General features: G+C 44.2%; 1 protein-coding gene across 1 annotated transcript in view; it reads right to left on the bottom strand.

Moving 5' to 3' along the window:
* Positions 1 to 17,838, bottom strand: part of gcgra (glucagon receptor a) — a 30,382-nt gene extending 12,544 nt beyond the window's left edge. The window contains exon 1 of the mRNA XM_062449579.1: positions 17,611 to 17,838. The gene's annotated coding sequence lies outside the window, so the exon portion shown is untranslated. The remainder of the gene's footprint in view (positions 1 to 17,610) is intronic.
* Between the last annotated feature and the right edge of the window lie 1,548 nt (positions 17,839 to 19,386).

Raw genomic sequence — 19,386 nt, 5'->3', positions numbered from 1 at the left:
GACGCTCGTGTTGTTATCCTACAGAGAGCAGGGAGTAAACAACTCGTGCTGGACCAGGGTGAGGGTCTAGCTGATGTGGAAGGGCCTGAGGACTCGCTGTGGTAGGGGGAGACCTCGTCGACAGCACAAAATAGGCCTTATTAGCCCAATGCAGCTTCACACCTCAGAAAACGTTAATTCCACTCCAGCTGAGTTCCAATGGCCAGTATAATTGCCATAATCCACATTACTGTGAAGGCACTGAGGTGGACATGTGTATGTGCGAAATTCACATGGACCAGGCATGAGATAGCAGGGAGCATATGTTGCTAAGGCATTGATTATTTCGTGTGTTTTGAATGCCTTTGATGGTAATAATGAGAGGATTCTATTCTCGGTATAGCTATGTCATGCCCTTTTCAGACACTTGTCTCAAAATAGCCAGATATTCATGGGAGCAAAAACTATTCTCAAAAGCGTGCAGCACATGATAATTGCCTCTATTTGTCAGGCACAAAACACCATGCCACACAGTGGTCAAGTATGTTCAGTGGGCCCAGTACAATAGCCATTGAAAACATGTTTTTTGGAGGATGCTCATATTTGATTTGATTACTGTGTGTGTGTGTGTGTGTGTAAGGGTGGGGTTAGGGTTAGAGAAATTCTGTGAGAACAAAGGAAGCTTTACATTTGTGTTGAATAACCACAGTATTTCTCATCTAGTTCTAGAGTCCAGCTGCTCACATGACCCTCCTCTCATACAGTGAGCACGGCTAAGCAAAACAAGTTTCACAGTCATACAGATTCAGAACTCGGATTATTAGAATATGCCTGGGATGAATTAAACAAATGAGAGCAGTCACAGCCTTAATCTTCCTCGATTTATTATCATCCATGTATGAAAGATCCAGTGAACCCTAAAACCAAATCGAAATAATAAAGGTAGCCAAGCTCAGAGATTTCAAGAATGTTTGTCCACACACTCTGAGTCGGACTTTAGGAGATAAGTACTGAGCCGATCAACGCCGTAAGTCGGTTTACCAGGAGTTCAGTCCACTAAGTCTCTTCCAGTGTTCTCCCCTCTCCGTATCCCAGGCTGCAAAAGCCATCTAAATCTGTGTCTGATAACACTGTAGCTGGGGATAGCTGGCTGGGGATGGCAGCGAGTAGAGGACAGGGGCAGAAATTCGGGCCATTCACCCGGCGGGCTTCTGTGGACGTGACAGTGAGAGGCACTGCTGCATGAGTGGTCGCCCGTGCGATAAGAGGGTGAAGCAGAGTTCAGGGGCTTCGCAGTCCCCGGCTCCGGCTCGTTCTCCGGGTTTGTCAGGCGGGCAGATGGGAAATGGTTCCTGACTGGATGTCAGACGTGGCGGGCCGCGCTGGTCTGCCAGATACCTCTCCATGATGATTCTCCACAAGTCTCAATGACATTTGCGACTGTGACTTGACGTTTGACTGCAGGAGACTCTCTCTCGTAGTCTGTTGGACAGTTGACCAAACACATGCATCCTGGCAGTGAGCCAGAATGTTCACTTCCCCCAAGGTTTCCCAGTGTATCTGCTATCTGTATCTCCAATAGTTTATCTCTTTCAGCTTTTACCTTCCCTCCATCATAGAGGAATATCAACAAATGTCAAGCTGGTAAAGACTCTGAAATGTACTATAACTTCATGCTATTTCACCCTTCAGGGATTCTGATCTTACCACCATCTTTGGAAGATGCCACTACTGATGTTGGAACCGAAGCTGTTGAATTGCTACCCTGCAGCAAATGGACCTCGCTGCAACTGATTGGTCCGCACACCTGTAAATCAGCGGGTAATCAAACGGCTTCAATCAAACTCTCAAACTAGTGATTTTTCTCCTTTGACACCAGCTGTTTTACATTATTGCACGCAGTACATACATTGTGGTTTCGATAAATGTGTTTGAAATAGACCACCCCCTCAGATAATTTAGAAGGAAACTGATGAGAAACTAAGTGGTCCCTCGGGGTCTTATTGAATTGAATTAACAATGAGAGCCTGTGTGTTTCAGACTTGGGTATGTCCTGGTGGCTATGTGTGTGTGTGTCTGTGCACGCACATGTTTGCGTGTCCGTGTTGACACGGGTATCTGAGTGTGCGTGTGTGTGTGTTTACATGCACATGTGTGCATCAGTGTGCGTGGTCATGTGCCTGTTACCCATCAATCGCTACCAGCATCAGAGGCGTTGGTTTGTATCACTGACCCTGATGATATCGTAAAGTGCTGGTGCAGTGATGACTGATGGGACTGTGAGCCTCCCAGTCGGTGATGAACTCGATGTCACCACTGATAACTCATTCAGCGCTCCCATGCCCTTGGTCTCTACATGACCCAGAAGAGACACACCATCTCACTCTCACTTCTCAGCTTACAGGCAGACACTGACCTGGTAGGGCTTAATGCTGGGGTTAGCATATGCTGAGCTCAATCATCCACTCGTCATCTCAACAACCATGCCTCTGATCCTGCATTCGAAATGTATCGACGTGAAGACAGCGTTTCAAATAACCCAGGGTACGAATAGAAATATTTATGAGGTCCTTACCCAGCACAGAGTATCGGGAACTTTTATTTTGAAAGAAAAGTTGGTGACGTTCCGAGAGATGAGAGCATGGAAATCATGAGATGGCACGTAAAGCCTAACTGTTTCCCAACTCGTTCCCAACAGAACACCAACGCACTGTAAGCTGCAGAGCCATGCCTGCACGGTGCACAGGAGAGAGTGACGTTCCCCCGAAAATCTGAGTGATGAGTGGGACCAGGTTTCCAGAGGAGGGTTCAATACAGGAACACCGAATTTGGGATTGAACCAGAGCAGTTCTTCCTGTTGCCAGCATCCTGAAGCCTGTCACCTTTCATGCAAGTCTTGCGTTCCTCCCTTCTCTCCTCCACTCAGGTCCAGCCTTCCTCCTCTCATCCCACCATGATGGGAGGAAACTCAATGAGTCACTGACTGTCTGAGGTCGACTTGCCAGGGCTGTCTGATTAATCATTAGCCACCTTCCAGGTTCGTCTCTGGAGCCATGTATTCTAGGACCATGCTCTTCTATTTAGACCAGATGTCATGTACTTGATTTTCCTACTGAAGTCTGTATTCTAAAAATGACCTCAGCCTTATATTACAGGTACGACAAGCTTTCCTTGTTGAAAGGTTGGAGTTCAGGGTAAAATAAGTCTCAACACTAAGTCAAGAGACTTTGTGAAGTGAGTTTAATTGCAGAAGAGTCAGTGGAAAAGATTCAACTCCTTGGCGCCAAGGAGCACTCCAACAGTATTGTCAGTGGGCCAACTTTAAGATAGTATGTTAGTTACGACTATCAGAGCGCATCCGTTCTGTAAAACCATCTCAAATCTACTTTAAACAGGGACTGTGCTGAATAATTTACGCTAATTTCACTCCCTTTAATTTGATCAAAAATGTATCTCTGGTTCCATTACCATATCTCCAGCAGATTACAGTTCTTTTCATCTGAGGCAGCCAGAGATGCTGGCTCAGCAGGGATACGGCATATTTACAGAACCCAATTAAAATTACGCACAACTTCCCATTCTTGTTTAACAACCCAAATGTGTGTTTTAGTGGGACATCTTCACTTCCTATGTGTGTGGGTTTCTTTCTCTCTCTCCCCCCCCGCCTCTCTCTCTCCCCCCTCTCTCTCGCTGTCTCTCTCCCTGGCGTGATGAGTGAGTGTTCGTGGGCTAGAGGATGCAACGTTGCCTCGAGGTGTGCTTTGAAACTTCCATCCTTCCGAACTTGCTGCAGTGGACATTTTTAGACACGGTGCAGCAGGAAGAAAACACGGGAAAGGACGAGCAGCATGTGGATCGCCGTGTCAACAGGAGCGTAAATGGCGGTTGCGAGCTCACCGGGGACTCTTGACACAGTGGGAGACAGGACGTTACACAGTGTGACTCATGGATTTGGGCAGACACAGCTGCTGGGACGCGGAGGTGAACTGCTCCAGGGCTCGTTCCCGTTGGTTGGAAGCGTATTGAGTCATATTGAGAGAGGTGTGAGGTGGAGGCTGAAAAAACGAAAAAGGGACTTGAAACGCTTCGCTCGAAGCTCAACAGTATGATGAGCTCTCTTCGTGTGTTTGAGTGGCCAAGCACTTTGACATAGATTTTTGTTTATTTATAGTCCTGTTTAGACACCGGGGGCTGTCGTGAGGAAGCGGTGGGGCCCTATATATGTTATATAATTATGATGATTATTTACCTGTGTATGGAATGGATTCATTTCGACTGAGTGGGAGACTGGTGTTGACTGTACATCCGCTCATGCACTCTTACACGGGCTGTTGTGAGGGCACACTAGCGTCACTTCCCTAGCAGCAGATGCTCAGTGTGTGTGTGTGCGTGCATGTGTGTGTGTGTGCGTGCGCGTGGGTCTCAGTTTTAACGTGAACTGTGAATCCACAGCTGGGCACGCTGGTAGTATTAGGTTATTAGCTGGCAGCTGTCTATCCCACTTTTGAAACACATTTCGTACCTATCGTTGAGCTCCGAACTTCAAATAATTTCAGAAGGTTATTTACAGCTCTGATTAGTTTGACTGATATGACTCAGCCTTGCAGTATTCATAAAATTGTATGCAGGAAATATCCCTAATCCTTTAAGTGCTATGGAGTAGATGGAGTTGTCCATCCACCTCTGTCCTCCCTTTAACCTCCCCCTCCTCCGAATGCCGCTTATGGACTACAAAGTTTCTTTCTCTGTGTATTTCATAGCTAAAACAATTCAGAGAGAATTTTGTGCTTCCATTATGTGCCGAAGGCCAGGACAAGCCGGACAGTCCTGCAGAATATTCTGCTAGACTGTAAAACCTCCCTTCGTCTTCAGACTGGAAAGCCTATACCCCGTCCACATAGTCAAACAAGAAAATACAACAATCAAACCACAACTTTTCAAAAACGGGGAGGAAGTGAACTCGACCACCGGCTCACAGTGATGTGCAGAAAGCACTGCCAGTGCCGATTCACTTTGCTGTGATTCACGCTGCTGTGATTTTAAATGCGACCTCCATAAATCACACGACACCGTTGCTTTCTCCGAGAAGTAGATGTTCAGTCACAGCAGAGCCGTTGTTACAGCTGTGCCATTCCCACAGTGTGCCTGCCAAGGACTGAAGCACAAAAGGACACAAACCCACATTGTCATCTCCTCCATTGATGACAGCAGCAGCAGCAAACACACACTTCCTGTCAACGCCTGCAGTTTAGCCAGTCACCTTGGACATCCGGCTCCTGACTGTGAGTGTGGCTTTGACGCTCTTCAAAGTGGCATTAGCTAGCACCAAAACGTGTGACATGGTTGTCATCCCACGACGTGACAATGTACGTATGTATGACACACACACACATCCATGCAAACAGACATACTATTCACACAAACACAGTACATACAGACCCTGACACATCCTTACACACACACACACAGACACACACACACAGATACACACACGCTGTTGTCCCATCACAGCCCAGATTTGAATTTCAACTCTCACATTAATAAAGTGACCAAAACAGCTTTCTTTCACCTGAGGAATATAGCAGAGGTACGACCATTCATAAACCAAAATGATGCAGAGAAGTTAATTCATGCTTTTATATCCAGCCGGCTGGACTACTGTAACGCACTTTTCACTGGTATTCCCAAAAAACCACTGAAAGACTACAGCTCATTCAAATTTCTGCAGCTAGATTATTAACCAAAACTAAAAGGAGAGAACACATTAGTCCTGTCCTAGCTACTTTACACTGGCTCCCTGTTACCTTCAGAATTGACTTTAAGGTCCTTTTCCTCACATACAAAGCTCTACACGGACAAGGACCTAGCTACATTGCTAACTCCTTTATAAACTACACACCAGCTAGAACACTGCGATCATCAAATGCAGGCCTATTAGAGGTCACCAGAAGCAGTCATAAGAAGATTGGTGATTCGGCCTTTGTCAATTACGCCCCAAAACTATGGAACAAATTACCCATAAATATTAGGGAAGCAAACACTCTAGACATTTTTAAAAGACAGCTTAAAACCTACCTTTTTACCGAAGCATTTAAGTAATTTTATCTCAAAAGGGTTTTCCTACTTTTATTAATTATATTATTGTTACTTTTAAGATGCATGTTTAAAGTTGGTTTCTCTCTTGAACAGAGATCTTATTGGGATTTTTATTTTTGTTTGAATTGTTTATCACTTGTATTATTGTTTTTATTGATTTTATGTAAAGCACCTTGAGCTGCAATTCTTGTATGAAATGTGCTATATAAATAAAGTCTTACTGTTCAGATGCTCTGGTGAACAGGTGGCTCGTGGGGATGAGGGTAGGGTGGTCAGAGATCCAACCTTCTGTCATGGTGAATTGTTGCTCTTTTCATGCTGGGCTGTTAAATTATTAATATGTGTAAATGTAAACGAAAAGATGAGCAGGTTCAGCAGATCTCGTGGATCCTCCATTTATGAGTCAAACTGAATGCGTCTGCTATCCGGTGAAGATTACATCACCGATGGACAGTGCTAAAAGTAGCTGTTTGACGAACAAATAGCCTTATCAAAACCATAAAGGCAGTTACCCAATGAAGTCCATATCGACTGGGAGTCTCTAAGTTCATAAAGACTGCTTCTATGAGGGATGGAGAGAGATAAGATAGTACATCGAGAGAGATGGCGTGAGACAGAGAGAGGAGAGACAGAGACGACAGAGAGAGAGAAACAGAGACATGGAGAGAGACAGGAAGAAATAGAGAGACAGAGAGAGAGACAGGAAGAAAGAGAGAGAGAGAGATATAAGGAGAACTGTGGCGCCACAGCTGTGTGTTATCACTTATCCAGTCACTCATGCACAACAACCACCAACATGAGAGTATGCCCGGGAGGGCTCACAGAAGTCCCGACCTCACCTAGTTAATGTTAATGAGTTGTACTGAATAATGAAGCATTCCTTCACATAGTGGGTCCTGTATTAGAAGCCCTCCCCGGCTGCTCTGGATGCGTCGTAGGCCATTTGTGTGTGTGTGTGTGCGTGCGTACGTGTGTGTGTGCGTGTATGGGTGTGTGTGTGTGCGTGTGTGTGTGTGTGTGAGAGCCTTGGGCGCCGTCAGCGGCCAGGGACGTTTCACAAACACGGGAAGAATGATCAACCTGATCATGCTCACTAGAGCTGTGTAGAGTCACAACAGTGTACGAATAGGGGGCCCAACAAAGGAAGAAGCACACACAAGCATGCACACCCACACACACACACACACACACAAATGCATGCCATATACATGCACCAGTACATCTGGTAGATATAGATGGATTAGTGAGCAGATGGCAAAAAAAGGAAAAAAGACAGGCCACTGGAACTGTAGGACTTCATGCCCCTGTAGAATGGACATATGAATAACAAGACACAAAGTCAATATTTATGAAATGCGATGCTTGCGCTGTAGGGTTGCCATCATATCAGAGGATACCCGGTTTGCCCCCTCATGCCTTGTCGTGAATAAAATGTCTTGCTGAACATAAACAAGGACAGGAATAATTAAGAGGTCGCACTGTGGGCCTGCGCCAGTGTCTGGGCCTGTTTGCAAGTGTGTCAAAGCGGACGGAAGGGAACATGTCGCGTGCACGTAGGGGGCACCTCAGGAACTGACAAAGAGTGACATGAGCTGATACTGTCCTGGGCGACCCCAGTGAAGCACCACGGTCTCTGAAATATTCACTGCTGTTTACAGTATAGGCCCGAGTGATGGCGGTTCAACTCCGCTCAGATACAACTAAAACCGACGTCTGTGCATTCATGATATATTCATGGGTTTCAGGGAACATGCATATTTCCAAGTTTGAGGGACAGCCCACAGGGTAGCTGAGGGCCGAAGCTGTTTTGTGGAGGAAGTTGTAAAAAGATTTCCATGTTAAGATGACTGGAAATGTCTTCTTCCTGCATTCACTCCACAGGGAAACATCAACATAGTTTGGGGTTATTTGTCTCCATTACCGATTGTCACCGCCTTGTTTAATTTCATTCCTGTCTCGCTCATCAAGGTTACTTCACTCTGTTTTCCCCTCTGAGGAAATGGATCTTTCCTGATCTGATTAGCAGGACATCCTATCGAAAAAATAGGACGGTACAATGTGTATGCTGTCTTACGGTATACTTCAGTATTCTAGCGCATACTGTCTCTCTCTCTCTCTCACACACACACACAAAGACACACAAGATGCTTTCAGACAATTATGTAAACCTTGCCTGTGGGCCTCCTTCTTTTCTGGAACAGTGAGGGGGGTCTCATTTGTTCAGCCTCGTCTGACAGCAGAGTCTAGCTGAAAGTGACAGACCGCTCCACCCTCTCATCATTTCTCATCCCACTGCCTGCTAAAGGCCACATTGAAGATGACTCCTTTGTGGAGATAATATCCTAGCTCTCTCAACACCGGTGTCAGGCCAGCAGACTGGGGCCTGGCGCTCACTTACTGTATCCAGGATGCCAGGACACTCTGGGGGCCAGTGGAGCTCCTGTGGCTCCCAGTGGCTCCCTCGCTCTGATCCTCTTCTCTCCCATGCATGACTGTGGGGGGTCAGGCACTACCAACAGCCCCCTGATGAACGGGCTAAGCACGCATGGATAGAGGGTCCCAGGAACAGACGGTACTTACAAACCCAGATCTGTATGTGGAGGCAGCTCACAAGCAAAACAGGGTACTCGAGCATGAAGCTATGCTAAGAGTTAAACAGCTTGTTTTTAGGGCTCTAATTGGGCGAGACAGATAGACATTTCCGCTTCTCCGTCTGTGGAGAGTTTTAAACTTCTGCCAGAGGACACACTGGTCTCCCATCTCGTATCTTCCAACCAAACAGAAGTTTTCAATCTTAATTTATTCCTGGAGGAATTAAGTGGGAGCTGAGATATCACCATGCCTTGCAACAGTGAACAACAGAACCAATGGGGAGGAGCGGTGTCTCTGTCAGCTAACCCACCCCCCCCCGAGGGACAAAACGACTGGAAATCAATCACCAGTCGTTTCACACATGTGGGGCTCAGATGGCTGAGCGGTTACGGAGTCGAGCTATTAATCAGAAGGTTGTTGGTTGATTTCCAGCCGTGCCAAATGACCTTGTGTCCTTGGGCAAGACACTTCACCCTACTTGCTTCGGGGAGAATGTACCTGTACTGTAAATCGCTCTGGATAAGAGTGTCTGCTAAATGACTAAATGTAAATGTAATGTTTCACCATTCATCCTGGGGACTGGGACTATCCTGGGAGCACAACTGTAAAAAGAAGGTGAAATGATCATACAAGTGAAACAAGGGCTTAGAGAACGTTCTAGTCTCAGGGGGTCGAAGGGCTTTGAAACAGGCGGCCACCACAGAAGGCCAGGGAGAGAACGGGCCGGGGGGACCATATTGGTGAGACCATCTCTCACTCTTTGAAACGTGTCACACGACAATAAACTCTTGTGATTCATCCCGAATGTCTTTAGAATACATTGGAATACCGTGAAAGAGTGACAGATGCGTGTTTTGTTCCAGAAGGATGGAGCCCAACACACAACTGTGCCCAGGTGAACAGGTGCAGGAAGATTCAGCTGCAGAGGGGTCAAGACAGCACACACCGGCAGAAATGACTGTGCACATTCTGTAATGTAAATGTATTCTGTAAACAGAGAACAATTAAGCAGTATAACAGATGTGCAGTCCCACACACACACACACACACACACACACACACACACACACAGGCAAACAAGCACACACACACACAGACACTTACACATACAGACACAGACACACACAGATGCAAGCGCACACACGTCCCTCCGGCTTAGAGTCTATATACACGGAACTGGGCAATTAAACACTGATGTCACTAGAGTGTAGGGCCAAGTTGAGGTCAGCTACTCCCCATAGAATACTCTGTCACCAGGGAATGGTCCATAGGGATGACAGCCCAACAGGCTGGAACTCTGCCCTCACAGCGATAAGCAGCGAGAATTACAACAAGACAGAGGGAGCGACATGGCCTGGTCTTCTATTTGATCAAAACATACTCCGATTGTCACACTGAAGTCATACTGTTCCATTTTCTGTGTGTGTTCTTTTTTCTGCTGTGGTGACATCCAATTCAGGGATTATCTACATGTAAAATGCAGCTAACATCAGCAGGCACACTGATGAAAATCGCAGTGAATCCAAGCAGGCAGCATATCCCTAGACAGATTAGTAAAGAAGGACTGTGGAGCTGTTCAGCCCTATGGGCACTTTGATTCGATTGGTAGGACTTTAAAACCCAGCTCTTGAGAGGCCTCACCTCAGTAAAGCTAAACTGGTCTACCCTGGTCGCCTAATCTTGACTGTCCTACCCTCCCATCTGGGAGAGATTTTCAGATAAGCAGACTGTTAAACGGCAACCTCTCTCAGAGAAACGTTTCATCTGTTTCAAAGACTTCTTTAATCTAGCTGTCGTTGAAGTGCGTTAAGAGGATGAGGTTTCGTGGAAAACGGCAGTCAAAAGTGGGTGCCGGGGTGTCAGTGGATCCTTCAGCAGGTAGACCATCCGCCTGGGGGAGGGACAGTGACTCCTGCTGTGTACGCAGCAGCTGCAGGCCCCGGCCGGGCCGCTGCGGGGGGGCCACAAACATCCTGACATCAGCACTACTCAACGTGATGCAGTTTGTCATGTTGTTTTGCTCCAGCCACTGGGAGCGACTGCTCATAGAAACAGAACAGAAAGGCTCTATTCATTAAAAGGTAACACTTGAATGCGTAGAAGAACATGGTTCTTGAAATGAATCAGATGTTGTTCAAATCCTTGTGTCTTCAAAAAGAACAAAACCACTGTTATGATTCGGCTGGCCATGGCACTGTGATGTCATTTTTGAGGTAGCAGACATATTTGTGTGGTTAACATCACAAATGTTTTGCCTGTCAAATGTGTCAACCTATGTGTCTGTCAGGTTGTTCGAGGAGATAAGCTTCTATTTTATTGCCCCGAGTGGGTCTTTTTTTCTGAAATGATTTACCACCCTTTATTTAGCCTTCATTTATAATCCTGTGCTATCGAGTGGGCTGCTAATCTTAGGTCACTAGAGCAATCTATAAATCACTGGCAAATCTCCACTTGAGTGTGGGCTAAGTGTCTGAACCCTGTACACAGCAACGCCTGAAAAACAATTTCTTACCCTGGCCATGATCTGAGAAAGCCCTGTCCCCGGAGGATGGATGGTGGCACTGTGGTACTTAACCACAGTCACACAAACTCACTGAGTCATGCGCTGACCTGGCATTGTATCTATCGCCTGGAAGGACCGATGCTGTCATTTGAGGAGCATTGACAATACAGCCAATCTGAGTTTGAGGCTCCAACACTGGGTGACAGTCTGTGATGTTGTAGAGCTGTCAGTAAATGTGATCTAATTGCACTAATTGCAGTAATTGTAATATAATCACGATCTACAGTGTGTATGAAAGACCAGTGTCCTTTAGCATAAACAGTTGTCAGATGCCCAAAAGGTTTGCTGAATACTGCCATACTGAACTTTTGTCAATAAACAACATGAGACAACCAATAAAATGACACATTTAGCAACGACCAAGTGTGTTGAAATGTGTCTGTACCAAGTCAGACAAATATGTTCAGTATGCCAAAGGACAAGAAGACAAGTGAAATGTGTCCAGAGAGAACTGGGTTTTCTTTAGGCTAGTCTGAGGCTAGGGTTAGGGTGTTTTCAGTTGAGCAGTTGCTGAAATTGTTTGTGTTCTGTACTGGAATATAGGTTGTGTTTGTAAGCCAAAAGAATTGACCCTCGACCTGTTCATGAAGCAAGAGGGGGAGGAGGGTATTTTTTGTGCTGTGGATCCGCACAAACATCAAATGGCCAGGCACAGTTTACTCCTGTGTTTACAAAGCGGTTCATGGAAGAGCTAAAGCTCGTTGCTGTCTTTCATCCTTTCTTTGTGCAGTGATCCAAATGTTATTGATGAATCCCGTCTGAACGTATCTGTTTGTTCCCATCGATAACTTGCTACTCCCACTGCAACAGGTCTTTCACCATGTTTGCTCACAGGAAATTGCTAACCAACTGAACCAAAGGTTGAATCTCTCCCTGGGTGAGACCCACAGGGAGCACTCAACAAGCCCACCCCGGACCTCCAGTCAGGTCTACCACCCTCCAGTAATTACAACTGGGGAACAACACAAACCTTACTACACCTTCCCAGTGAAGCAGTAATACAGGTACTTAATGAGTAATTGTCCATTTTGACGTGTAATAAAGCGAGACCTGCATTGATGAAAGTGTAATTCCTCATTTTAACCGGAAGAACAGAGTACATTTCCATCAAGATAATACATTTATACAATTTACAGATCTTATTATGCGTCTGCTTGGCCGACTCAAATCATGAGCTCGGCTGCATGTGGTGGCCAAGCTAATCTAGTACTGAGATCTATAATTAAATTTTATGGACTGTGCTACTACCTTCATACTGTTTTATGAGATACCAGGTGTCCACTGCACTCAAGAGTGATCGTTTTTTCTAACCAACTGACCTTAGAAAGAGCCCACCTTAAAGTAGCTAATGGTGAATCTGTGGGAGGGCATGAAGTAAAAAAAACTGCAATGCTAGTTTCAAACCCATTTTGATGAATTATGCATTTCATAGACAGATTTGACAGACAGATTTAGATCAACGAATTTCAGAGCACCTGAATGTCTTTGGACAAGTACTAACTAGGAGAATGGCAAGAAGACAAAACCAAAAGCTTTCATCCATCTACTCTCTTAGGTTATCCACTGAAAAAACGCTATTCTACTCTAACCTCTCTGCTCCAAAATCCTGTTGCAAAGGGTCATAATTCTGTCATTTCTTTTGGGGTGTCATTAAGGTGATTGGCTTAAGGACAGAAGTCTAGGCTTTTGCATCCTCGAACAGTTCTTTGAGAATTTAAGCTTACCCTCATGCTTTTTGTTCAATAATAATACTTCAGTCAATGGCCTCTAATAAATTGAGGGCCTCAGAGGCAGAGAGAAAATGACAGACAATTGTGTCTTGGCTTTCCTGAGGGGTGCTGTTCTTGTCTGTGGTAATAACTCTTTATATTATTAAGTTTGTTAAACTGGGAACATATATTATGGCAGATGTTCCTTCACTCGGAGGCAAACACACACAAACTCACACATGCATGCATGCATGAATGCACCCACCAAGCAAACACAGACAAACAAAAACAAAAAACGGCATTTTGCATTTATGGAACAGACCACACATTACTGCCTCATTTTGTTGTTGTTGTTGCTCCCTAGTGTTTTCAATTGCCCACACAACCAAACAGAAAAGCAAAAGTGCTGATGCCTTTTGCCCTCCATGCAGAAAAATCATTATTTCTGTCCACTGTGAAGGGGCAATAATGGAATGTCAAATCAATTTTTCCAAGCCATCATGGCACAAGACTGCAAGAAAAAACTAGCAGATCGTTGTTCAGCAAAGCAAGATGTTGGCAAGCCTCCACCAAACAAATGTTGTAATGTCTGGATCAAATCTGGTATCATAGGAAGGAACCAGGATACAAGGTTCACTGGCAGCACTGCTTCCATGTTGGGAGTTGCCCTGAGAGAGAGACCTGTTAGGATGTAGTCCAGAAGATGGGCACTAACACTGACACTTCAAGGGTATCCACACACACACATACACAAATGAGCAAATAAACAGCAATGGACACATTGTTGAAACAATGCTTCTTCATACACAAAGAGAAAGATCTTCATTCATGACACGTCAAACTATTTGTTGGACGCAGTTCAAACGTCAAGCATATGTGCAAACGTTAACACATCATTGCATGTGTGTGTGTGTGTGTGTGTTTAGGTCGCCTACTTGAGCTGTGCGCAGCATCAATGTCTATAGCTATAGTGTGTTCGCTTCTAAAAGACGACGAGAATTAATTAGGATCAGAAATGGAGGAGATGGGTTTTGCTGCGTGCACACTGTTAGGTGTACATGGTAAGATTGAATGAACTCGCAGCTCCTTTGTTTCATTTTGCAGGGTGACCGGCATAATGGCTATCAAATGAAAGCTGGTTAAGACTGGGAAGTCAATACCAACTTAATAAGACATGGCTAAATGTTTCCTCCTGCAACAGGAAATGTTTGTCCTGATTTCTCACGCGTGTGTGTGTGTGTGTGTGTGTGTGTGTGTGTGTGTGTTGAGTGGGTGAGTGAGTGAGTGAGTGAGTGTAGCTAAGCCCTGAAGCAGTATCCAGTTCTTATCATCCCTCTAGCATCTCCTCTCTGGAAACAGAGGCTGACAACCCATTGTAGAAGAGGCTATTCTTAGAGCCTGCGGGGCCACCATGCAAGCCGTCTTTGAACCCAGAGTATCCCAGAGTACAGGCTGTGTCGCTCTCCTGCTCTCTAATCCACTGTGACACAAGCAGTTTGGCGCACACAGTCCCATCTGAAGTCGCATCTGAGGATACTGTTTTACTGCACAGCAGACAGTCCCAACGCCTGGCCGTAAAAGCAACAACAATGTCCCCTCACATCACCTCACCCCTACATCATCCAACCTCACTTCAACCCCCCCCCCCCACCCTTGACCAGCAATGTGTTCTGACAAATGTATTTTCAACCCTTATTTTAAATAGTATGACAAAGTCTCCCTCTTATCAATGGTAAATAGTTAATACTGGAGTATCAAAGTAAAAAATGACAGCAAGAATTCCGTTTTAGTATTGAAGATGATAATTGTAAAACAGGCATGATACTGGCAATTTCAAAGCCTGGATAATGGCAGATAGCGAATACCCTACCACACAAATTAGCGGTTATCTTGGTCAGGGTTTTACTTTCACATCCAACACCTTCCCCTAGGGTCCCTGAGCAAACCGAGGAAATGATTTTCCTCTGTAAAGAGGAACGGCCTCACATGCATGTCCCTGCCAACACTCTCTCCTCCTCTGCTCCACAGCCATATTCAGTTTGGTTTCATTTTCCCATTCCCGACTCGACAAGGAGGATGTCTATTCAGTAATAACACGTATAACAACATTTCCCATTTCCATTTTCACTTTAGTCCTTTAGCAAACCCTTTTATCCAAAGGTGCTCATAATATTTGATCATAATACTTATCGAAGTAACTGTACATTCAAGTCATCTCAATGGTGCCTTCTTCAAGAACAAGTAACATTAGCAGTCACCGTGCAAGATCAAAAAAAAATTCTCATTCAAAATACAAACCCATCTCTTTTCCCAAAAGAACGACTTGACTTGAGGAAATCTTCCGGCTGATAACAGGCTGTCTGAAAAGTGACTGAAAGTGATGCCGGTGGAACCCAGGATGCTGATCGGGTCGTCATGCAAACGATCTGAGACGTCACTGACCAATCACATAGATCATAGATCTATCTTCATCCAGCATCCTATATCTGTGTAAGCAATACAGATGCAGAGCTCCGACCACCATGATGACCTAATCACTAGCTTGAGCTTCCGTGTTACCAAATCTAAGTTGGACACATTCCACAATCCTTTACAAAGGGAATCGGTTCCATACTGTATGCCTGTGCCATGAAGAGATATATCCACAATCTGACAACACGCCACACTTTTTTTTACACTCCTGGGACGACAATAAAGGCTTAAAATGGTGCAGCATCAAGAACAGGCAGAAACTGCCCCACAACAGATAGCCTGGGAATATCTCACCAGCAGCAATGCACTGAGATTTACTTATCTCCAATTCACTGTCACAACATGGCCTGAACCCTCAGCCCTGTGCTAATGAGGGGTCTGCGTTTCTCCTTATAACCTCCCTGGGGTTGTTCCTGAACTAGACCCAAATGGAGACAGCTTTGAATAAATATGCTTCCATAACTGAATGTGCAAGACAATATTCTCCTCTTGGGCACGGCTAACATAGAAACATTGTATGGAGGAACCAGATGGAGAAGGAGAGAGGGTGTACAGAGGAACTTAGGGTGCAGGTTGGGGGGGCAGACAGACACAGGGGGGCAGGTTTGGGATGAGGAGGCAAACAATGAGGCATGTCGTTTTTTTCTGGGGCTGAAACTGGTCGTAAAACGAGATGTTTTTATTGAAATCGCACATTGTATGCACTAGGTTCAGATGGAGAAATGTATTGCCATTCTAAACTACACTTACCTTCCCATAAATAATTCATAGCGATCATACACATACATCAGGCGAATGTTCAACTGAAGAGTCCGCCTGCGTAGTCAGAGCCGCAAATGTGTCACAGTGGCCATACATTAGGTCAGGGTAGTTGCCTGTAATGGGTTTGACCAGAAAATAGCTAACCTAATGAGGCAAAGGCTTAAGGTTTTGACCGGATGGGGCCTCTGTCCATTTGTGCTGCTCAATATAGGCATAGTGAAGGTGAATCACAGAAGCCCAGCTCCCTTGTCTGTGCCAGCTGCAGAGGCTCTGTACTTAGATGTTACAGATAGATGATACATACATAAGCACCTGTCATGGGGAATTTAGATAATGGCCTTAGATCTTTGTGCAGTATGTTAATGAATGAATGTCTGGAGAGTCTGAAGATAATCTGCATGCTCTACAGGCTATAATGTGTTTCATGTACTTTAATGTTTCAAGCATAAATATGACTTCAATATTTAATTCCTATTTCTAAAGAAGTCTTGTTTTTAAAAAGGTAGTACATAGTTTTTACAAGGTGTCATGATTCTTCCATCTAAGATGTAACTTCAACATTCAATTCAGTTCTAAAAAGTTCTGTCACATAGTTTAAAACCACATAGACCTAGTCTGTGAAATGCAGGGAAAACTCTGTTTTAACTGGTGCACTAACCTATGTGAATAACTAAAATTGAAAACAGAACAGAAATAGTCTGCAATACATAATGTGGCTATTGAAGTAGTTGTAAATGAAGATTTAAATAGAGGTTATTTGTAAAAAAAAATAGCTCCCAAACAGACACAGGCTTGGCTCCAGAATGAATTGGATGGGGGGGGCATTTGGTTTCCATAAGGACACATTTTGTGTATTGCTCTCATAGAAACTACAGCTATGGCACAGTATTCCATTTGGTGGGGCATTGCCCGTCAATGCACCCCCCTTGGAGCTGACCCTGTACATACATCAAATTTTAAACCTAATTGGTGGTAAACCCTGCATGACTAGACTGCTAATTTGTAAAGAATAATCCATATGTCGGTCCATAATCTTGCGAGTCACCGCTCTTTACGAAACATTGTAGGATATAACTACATTACATGAGATTAAAACTGTGATTGATTTCACATTTAGCAAATAGGCTACTTGTGTGCACTATAGGCTACATGTAATTTAAATATGTTCAAGCGCAGCTGGAACACAATAATTATTTTACATAAAACGTGCTTTTAAGGTAAAAAATTAGCTTTTGCAAAGGTGCCATCCTTATGACATTAATAATTTAGGGCCAACATTTTTGAGCTGGCAACAAACTCTTCCAATGGAATTCCTCATGGATGCGTAAAACGCTGTTTAGAATGAAGATAGAGCAGTCACAATTATTTCTAAAAGTGAAAACTACATCAAACTATTCTGTAGGACAAGCTTAATATGCCTGGGCAATGAGAGCCTACCTTTAATTGCATTGAGCTCCGCTTGTTTTACTATCTTCACTTCACAAATGCGGCTCATCTTCTGAGAAGCATTTAATATGGAATTATCCTTCCGAATGAGTTACGGGGTAATCCAATTTAAACGACAATGAAAACAATGGTACTGGTAGGAAAGTTTGATTATGTCAATTTCAGATCAAAGACTGCCCAGTTTTTATTTTAAGAAGTGCGAAAGGCAACCGGCGCGGGTTTCAGTGAGAGCTACAGTAATAAACGCGGTGCGAGATTGGAAGATTTGTCCACTTGGACTAACAGCCATGTGACGTCACCAGAGCTTCAGCGTCCTACAGCGATTGAATTTATCCGTCTGTACACTTTATCAGTGGACTAGGCGATGCACAGGTATGTACATCCTTTTTATTACACCTCTGAAGTTTATCCTCGCATTTTAACGACTTGAGTCGTTGATCAGCTCTTAGGGAAATCACAGATTTCCCTGGATAAAATGATTACGACGATAAACGACTTGAAATACAATTTAAGAGATGCTGATCAATGCAACCACAGAGAATGACGACGTTTATTTATGTTATAAATAAAAAAAGTTATTTACTAATGTCGATAGTTTTTCTTGCTTTCTTACGTTCTGTCCTGACCCCACTTCTCAACCAAGACCTCCAAATAATTTCCCTGACCCTCCTCGCCTCACTTGCCACGTTTTACACAAATACCTTGGCCACTTTTCATGTGCACTGGCTAGGTCATCACAATACCCCACAGGGAGGAGGGCTGATCACGTTATCTTCAAACAACCCAAAAGAGACTTGATCTAGCCCCTACTCTTACATTTAATCATTTAGCAGACGCTCTTATCCAGAGGGACTTACAGCAAGTACAGGGACATTCTCCCCGAGGCAAGTAGGGTGAAGTGCCTTGCCTAAGGACACAACATCATTTTGCACAGCTGGTAATCGAACCAGCAACCATCTGATTAATAGCCCAACTCCATAACCGCTCAGCCATATGACCCCTACTCTTGACCCCAACCCCCCTCCTTACCCCTCCACACATCGCCTTGGAACACAACTGAAATGCCAAGCTGAAATAAAGTGTTTTGAGTATGGTTCAGTGACCTTCATGAGTGACTGACTTCTGAGTAAAAGTGTTAATTACTAAAATAAGCAGTGAGGAGTGGAAAGACTGAAGAAGGCCTACAGATGGGAGGACAGACTAGAAAGCCAACCTGGCATTAAACTGCCGCAGGATTAACAGATAGTACATAGAAGACTTTCAGACCTATGCAGGGAAATTATTTCAGCAATTATCCCTCAGGTCACAGTAGTAAATCTGAAAAACAAAACAATTGGAAAAACAGGAAATGCGTAGTTAGGCAAATCTTCCAAATATTTGTCTGGGAAAAACCTAGAACTAACTTTGTTTTACATGTGAACTTCGTCCTTTAACAGAGTTCCCTGACCTTGTTTGATATGTCAATAAGGCATGGTGTGTCACAGTGAACACAAGCAATGATAAAGTTGATTTCATGTATTGCAATAAATATATTTCAATGGTAACATTAAGTTACTGTAAAAATGACTACAATGACAACTATTTAATTTAAACAATTGTTTAATTTCAGGTTGGCTAGTTAACTGTACAGTGAAACATTTCATTTGACAATGAGTTAAATGCGAATCAAATTTTATTTATGATACTGGCTTTGAAAAAGTCGTTTGAGGATTCTTCCGATTGTTGTAATTGTTTGCGAGACATGTTCACAATGCTGGGTCTTCTGCA

This window comes from Osmerus eperlanus, chromosome 2 (assembly GCF_963692335.1).
Source record: "Osmerus eperlanus chromosome 2, fOsmEpe2.1, whole genome shotgun sequence".
Taxonomy (NCBI): domain Eukaryota; kingdom Metazoa; phylum Chordata; class Actinopteri; order Osmeriformes; family Osmeridae; genus Osmerus; species Osmerus eperlanus.
The sequence above is the reverse complement of the archived record's forward strand: the minus strand, read 5'-3'. Positions and strand labels throughout refer to the sequence as shown.